The following is a 7,466-nucleotide window of genomic DNA, read 5'->3' as shown; positions in this document are numbered from 1 at the left end:
TTCATCTTGGAGTCAATAATGACTCCAAGATCCCTTTCCGCCTCTGTGCTTTCAAGAGGGGAACTCCCCAGCCTGTATGTATGCTGTAGATTCCTTCTCCCAAGGTCCAGCACCCTGCACTTGTCTACGCTGAACCCCATCCTATTCTCATCTGCCCACTTCTGTAGTCTGTCTAAATCTAGTTGCAGCCTCTCTCTCCCTTCAAGTGTGTCCACCTCGCCCCACATCTTAGTGTCATCAGCAAACTTGGACAGCGTGCTTTCCACCCCCTCTTCCAAGTCGCTGATGAAGATGTTAAACAGTGCGGGCCTGAGGACCGAGCCCTGGGGGACCCCACTGCTCATATCTCATCAGGTTGAGTACAACCCGTCCACCACTACTCTCTGGGTGTGCCCCATCAGCCAAATTTTACCCATCCAACTGTGCAGGCATCAATGCCGCAGTCGCTTAATTACAAGAACTACAAGAATTACAAGAGTTACAAGAACTTAGCGAGATTCAAAAAGGGGCTGGATATTTTAGTCAAGAGCATCCGGATTCATCATCGTTTCCTGACTTCCTCTTCCCAGCTGTTGCCTGGAGCGGGACACTATGATCTGCTGGCTAGGACATCGGCCTAGCAGTGGAAAGACGTAGGGTCTAGTCCATTCATCTGATCCTGCCACTTCACTTGCTTGTGTTTCCCCTCCTTACATTTGTTGATTTACACTGTAACATCTTTGGGGCAGTCTGTCCCTAAGCAAGAATTAATCTCTTAAATACCTTTGAGGATCGGGACCTGAGCACGTGGGGAAATTCTACTTGGAAGACTAGCTTGGCTCAGATGCTGTCTTTTATTGAAAGCTATGGCATACACACCAGATGGAAGGTGTTCTCATCATTTTTCAACTTGCTCGCAAGTTTATTCTTGGAAGCAAGTTGGTCTGGAAGCAATATTGGCTTATATACATATATGTATGTATGTATATGTATATGTGTGTGTGTGTGTGTATACATATACATATATGTGTGTGTGTGTGTATACATATACATATGTGTGCGTGTATGTATATATACATATATATGTGTGTGCATATACATACATAAATACATATACATACATGTATATATATTTGCAGTGTAGTTCCTCTAGGAGAGCCACGTCAAGCAGCAAAGATGTTTCCACTCGGCTTTAACACGTGGTAAAGCAGGGTAGTACCTTATAGAGACGAAATAGTTCAAAGAAGCATCGACCACTTCATTTTGAGGGGCATCAAGATCAAAATGCATTTGGTCAAGTAGCACCCTTGTTCTCTTTCTACACTGCACCCATTACTGTGCTTGCCAGGAGTGGCATTGTTAAGAACAAAGACTATGAAAAAGAAAGCTAAATGCCTGGAACTTGAAACCGTTTTTAGCATCTGAATCAACAGTGCTAGTCACTGGATTTAAATGGAGTATGAAGGGTTTAAGACCCAGCTAGACAAAGCATTGGCTGGGATGACCTAGCTGGGGGATGGTCCTGCTTTGAGCTGGGGGCTGCACTAGATGATCTTCCAACCCTCCTTTTCTGTGATTCTACGACTGTATTAAGGTGCCAGGGATGACAAAACTACTCTAATTAGGACAATACCTATTACTAAAAATCTTTTATCTTCATTAGGATGGACTAGATTATTAGCCAATGTTATGAAAGATCCCGAATGTGTTTGAGTTGAAATGATAAAGAAAAACCTATTAGTAAATACAGTCAAACTTGAATCGATTTCTGATAATCCTGGAGGCATCGAGCTTACTGAAATGTAGACTTTTATTGCATGGCTCCTTGTAAACTGTATAAGGAAATGCAAACATCTCTTATACTACCTTTAGATCAGGTCTTTAAAGTCAAGGGATCTTTTTATTGACTGGCATGGGTCTGCTTTTGTGACCAGTACATTCTTTGATAGGGACACAGACTCCGCTGAACCGTTGACAGCTACCTGGGAGATTTAATTCTAATTAACCCTCCAGAAATGGTTGTATCAATGTCAAGAAAAAGCTGAAAATCCCCATTCCTTTCAAACAAGAAGGGGATCTGCCTTCCCTTATATTGCCATGCATTCTTCATTAAAACCTATGGAAAATAATCCTATCTGAGCAGTAAATCTCAAGGTGCTTCTGCATGTTTATTCTCTATTTCCATCTCATTGGCTTGAGTTCACTTTTAACCTTTGAGTCTCATGTAGGGCAGATATAAACTGGAGTGAGCTTGGGTGGGTTTATTTTTTTTCCAGCTATGCTCCTTTTTTTCTGCCCCCCCAACCAATCTAGCAGTAGAGGAGAGCTGATGCTGATAGAGATTGGCTTTACTTAGCAGTGCAAATACTCAGTTTCTTCCACCTTTCCTCCCCTCCCCAAGAAAGATTAGACTGGAACCAACTGACTCTGCTCTGTTTGAGCCAGCTCCTCCTTGATGATAAAATTCAAGGGTAAGAGCAAATGAAATACCTGCAGGGTTGTGGATTTTGACAAAGTGCTTCAATTCTTCGTGTCAAATCAAGGCCAGCGTCCCACAGGCCGTCAGGGGCACATGCCTTTCATTTATGGAAAGAGACCGGTATAAACCACGTGATGATGTCCCTTGGATCTACCGTCTTGAATATATTGTCTGACATAATAGGTTAGGCAGTGGATTTGTGTAGGATGGCTTGGATAGGGCCGATCCTGTCTCCAGCAGGGAGTTGGACTAGATGCAACCTCCAGAGCTCCCTTTCAGCCCGACTTCTCTGTGATTTTGTCAGGTCTGACTCAGCTTTAAGAAGGTGTTGTCCTGAGCCAGGTGAGACTTCCAGGACATCGTTAGAAATAGGCAGGTGCCATAAAATGGTTGATCCGACTGATGCCAAGTGAAATAGTAGGGCTGCATGATGGAAAGCATTTCATGGGATGTCTCACCCGGCAAAGTTGATCATTAAGACCATTCCCCTATTGTTTAGGAGATGGGGAATCTAAAAGAGAGCAATGGCTCCACACTGGGATGAAATCATCCTGAGTAAATGGGAGATCCAGCGAGATCCTGCCTGGGAAATAAGTGAACATTGCAGCTTTGTCGTGTCGTAGCCATTTCCACACTTTGCTTGGTGGCTGCTTGAAGGGTTCATAGCTGCTTCCCAGGGTGAGCGTGTTCGCCCGTGCTTGAGTCTCGCAATGAGAAGGGGCCGGTGGCGAGAACAAAATCCCATTGCCCGCACTTCTAACCCAGCACATCCCTTGAGCATTGCCTGTGACAGAGATACTCTTTTTATCGGACCTACAGAGAAGTTTACACAGTTGACTTAGATATTTTTGTGTGTACTACATGCACAACTATTTTTGCTCCGTATCCAAATAGGTGAATTCAGGGAGCTGAGCTAAAATGAGTGTCACAAAACTGCAAAAAAAACCCCCTGCATGAGCTGCTTCAAGGGCTGGCTAGAGAAGCCCAAATGCTGCTCTCCGTTGTGGTTTGGTGACTCCACTCCTGTCGGAAAAAGGTTGCACGGGTAGAATGAAAGGCAGAATTTGGCCCTTGGTCCTAAAGTTTATACACCATCCGCTCAGTCAAGAACAGAAAGAGGCTATAGGCAGGGATGGTTTTTATTTATCCTTTTTGTCCCCTTTAAAACAACACAGAACAACCTAAGCTCCAAACTTAGGTTTAGTTAGAGGAAAAAGTCATTTAAATAACACACACAAAATATGTGAGAATTTTTATGACTAGCATATCATGATCATCATGACATTTTTTTTTTGAATATCAGCTTTCCCATGTGGTGCTAGAATTGGGTTCCCCAGGTATTCAGACAAAGCATGAAAATCAGATGCCAAAAAGGAAATGATGGGGGTAATCTGACTCCAGGTCCATGTGGCTTCTGCTGTCTGGGCCGTGAGCTCTGCTTCTGATCCGTCATCTGTCGCTTCACCTGGCACATCCTCATCGCTGAAGTCCTATATGGAGAGCCTGACAATGTTTACTTATATATCTGTAGTTGCTATACTCTGTATATCTTACCCTAGGTCTCTGTCTGGGCAAGTTTAGGGATAATGCAGCCTGCAGGGATTAAAATTTTAATTTTTTTATCCAAACTTCCTGATGAAAGTAAATGTAGACGTTAAAAACCTTGCTCATTTTAACCATTAAAAGTATATTTAAATTGCATGGGAATAACATATGCAGTTTTTATCCACTTTCACATGTGTTCATTTTCCATGAGCAATTTCCTTGGATTCCAATAGGCTCCGATTTCCCTTTCTGTCTTTTTTTTACTGTCTGATACAGTGCCCGTCGGAGATAATGGGAGTCTTTCCATTGAATCATAGACTTATAGACATGTGGGGCTGGAAGGGATCTCCAGAGGTCATCTAGTTCAGCCTCCTGCCAGAGGCAGGGTCATCCCTATGAGCCATCAATAGACTGCAATAGACTTTGGATCAGGTCCTTAGTTCTTGCAGGTGTAGTTCGACTTGACACAGAAAACTGCATCTAAAGTTACACTTTTTTCAGCTCCTCCACTTATCCTCCATCGCTGATTTCTCCAATACTCCCAGGAAAGGCTCTTTGATCAGCAAAGGCACACGTGGCATAAAAGGCGGTAGCAACCATAGGAATTGGAGGAGTTTTCCCAGTTTATATCAGGGCTGATTTCCATGTTTGTTGCTCTTGAGCAACATCACCTCAATAGGCTTGCTGATGTGCATTATGATGCAATTTTTAGTCTCATTGTGGCTGGAAGGTATTTTGGTGAAAAGTGAAAGTAATTCTTTCAGCTCATAGTTCAGGTATCTTCCTAGGAAGCAGCAAAAACAAGTATGAAAAGTGTAGGGTCAGTGGAAGGTCGTCTGATCTCTTGGAGTGGAGAAGAGAAGAGTACGGGGTCCCACAGAGATGATATCTGATGTTTCGATATACAATCTGAGGGCCCTATTCTTCTCTGAATTATATATGGAGAAATCCCAAGATCTCCAAATTTTTCTCCATATAATTCAAGGAAGAATTTGTCCTTGGATACTCAACGGGTGTCCTTTCATAGAATTGCCAACACCACAATCTGCTCCATCACACTCGGTGAGGGATTGGTGACCAAGCATGAAATAAGAAGTTTGATTCAGTGGTCCACATGATGGCACATGGGGAAAGCAGATTTTCCCTCTATGCACTGCCTCTTGTCTGATGAAGCCAATGTGTAATTCCCATGCGCAGGGTGGGGAAGATTATCCTGTAGTTAACAAATTGAGGAGAGTAAGCTGTGCAGTATTGGCAGCTTTAGGTTGCTGTTAGTGTGCCCACACAAGGGGCTTGCACTGACTTTTTAACTCTATCTGCTTCTCTCTGGCACTGTTATAGTGGCACAAAACTGTTTGTAGATCAGCCTGCAGAACCAGGCCAGCACCATTTTGTCTGAAAACTATGCCCTTCATAAGCCCCAGTATCATCAACGGTGGCAATCCCTCATGGTCGAGGATGATTACCCCCCTGGGGCAAGTAAAGGGTTGCAAATGAGTCCGCTGATGGCTAAGAAGGCTGATCCTAGAGCCAGAAACTCTCTGGCAAATGCCACAGGTGGTGGTTAAAGGGAGGGTGTAACCACAGATCTCTCAGCCTTGTTTCCTTTCCTTCCATTTCTGTCATTTTTCTGCCACCTGAGTGAGACGGTTTTCCTCAAAGTAAGACATACCTTCTCACAAGGCATCACCATGTAGCCCTGTCCCAGGTTAGTGTTTCCCAATTTGTGGTGTCCATGCCACATATCTTAATGTTCACCTTGAGGGTGTCCTTGAAGCATTTCCTCTGGCCACATGTCCTTTTTCCTTTGCTAAGTTGGGAGTATAGCAGGTGTTTTGGTAAATATACATCATGTGCTCACAGCGCCCTGTCCACCGCAGTTTCATAGACATTAGGGCTGGAAGGGACCTTGTGAGATCATCGGGTCCAGCCCCCTGCCCAAAGGGCAAGAAGTCAGCTGGGGTCAGATGACCCCAACAAGATAACCATCCAAACGCTGATGTTGAATAGCCAAGGCTTCCATACTGGTGGTGTTAGTGTTGATGAGGACACAGGCATTTGTGTGACGATCCTCGTACTTTATGCCAAGGATCTTCTGCAGGTAGCGCTGGTGATGGCATTCCAGGCTTTTCAGGTGGTCCCTGTAGGTCACCCAAATGTCACAGCTGTAGAAAAAAGTTGGGATCACCACAGCCTTATATAACAGGAGCTTTGAGTCCTGATGTCATGATCATTGAACACACAATGATTCAGTCTTCTGAAGGCACAGCTGGTGCATCAGATCATATACCGGATCTCCTTGTAGATGTTGGCCTTCTTTGAGAGATGGCTGCTGGGGTATGCAAAATGTTCAACCCCGGTATAGCAGCTACATAGAAGGCTGCTTTAAATTATGTCCATAATTCTGTTATACATAATGGATACTAGGTCAGCAACTCTTTTCTGGTTCACTGAAAGGTGAATTGATGCATTTACTGGCATAAACTTCAGCAAATGCTCCTGCGACCTCCAACAGTAATCCCTTGGGCTAATGCAGCATACCTGTATTTATAGCCAACAGCACACAAAAAAGCAACGCGGCTAGCATCAGGTTCAGACATCTTGGTTCTTGGTCATTTGGGCTGAGGAACATATTTATAGACACTTCAACTAAGGGCAGCCTTTAGCATAAATCCAGAGTAGGGCTTGAACTCACTTTCCTAGAGCCATAGCAAGACAATATAACCTCTATTGTTACTGCATTCGCTAATGGTTAGTAACACAAAGGAATTTAATTTGATTCAGTGGCCCACTTGCTGGTATATGGGGAAAGCAGATTTTCCCTCCATGTATTGCCTTTTGTCTGACGAAGCTTTCTTCCTCTGCTGAAGTCGTTCCTTAGTAACACTTTCCTGAAAATGAGGAAAAAGCAAATGACCAGCAACGTCATTTCTTGCTTGCAACAGGATTATCAACAATGACCTATTAAGATCCCTTCTTGTGATGATGGAGTCTCACAGAAGATCAGCCAAACATGTTAATACTTCGATTTTTGCTGCCCTCCAGATCTGATTTACTCTGATGCGTCAGCCTGACTTCCAGATGTTGCGACACAGTAGTAGGCCTGTACAAAGTGGCTAGTTTTTGCTTTCGATTCGGGCAATTTGGGGGACGGTGATTCGATTCGGTGATTCGAATCACTGTCCTGAATTGATTTGGATGAGTCTGATTTGGAGATTTGGCTGCTGCCAAATCAGCTGAATCTCCGAAGCACATAGGCCCCATCCCGTTCCTGCTCTCAATGGCTGCCCTGCCTGCCCCAGCTCCCGGCTCTTTGGGAAAAAAAGCCTGCGCTCATTGGCTCCTGCCCGGCAGAGGGTGATTCCTGTTGCCCCCCACTGACCCATGCTGCATGGGGGGTTCTTCCACAAGCCCCCAGAAGCCCCAAGGCCACTGCAGAAGCTGGTGAGTGCAGGGTTTTTTG

Source organism: Alligator sinensis, unplaced genomic scaffold (genome assembly GCF_000455745.1).
Source record: "Alligator sinensis unplaced genomic scaffold, ASM45574v1 scaffold1133_1, whole genome shotgun sequence".
In the NCBI taxonomy this organism is placed as follows: domain Eukaryota; kingdom Metazoa; phylum Chordata; order Crocodylia; family Alligatoridae; genus Alligator; species Alligator sinensis.
The sequence above is the reverse complement of the archived record's forward strand: the minus strand, read 5'-3'. Positions refer to the sequence as shown.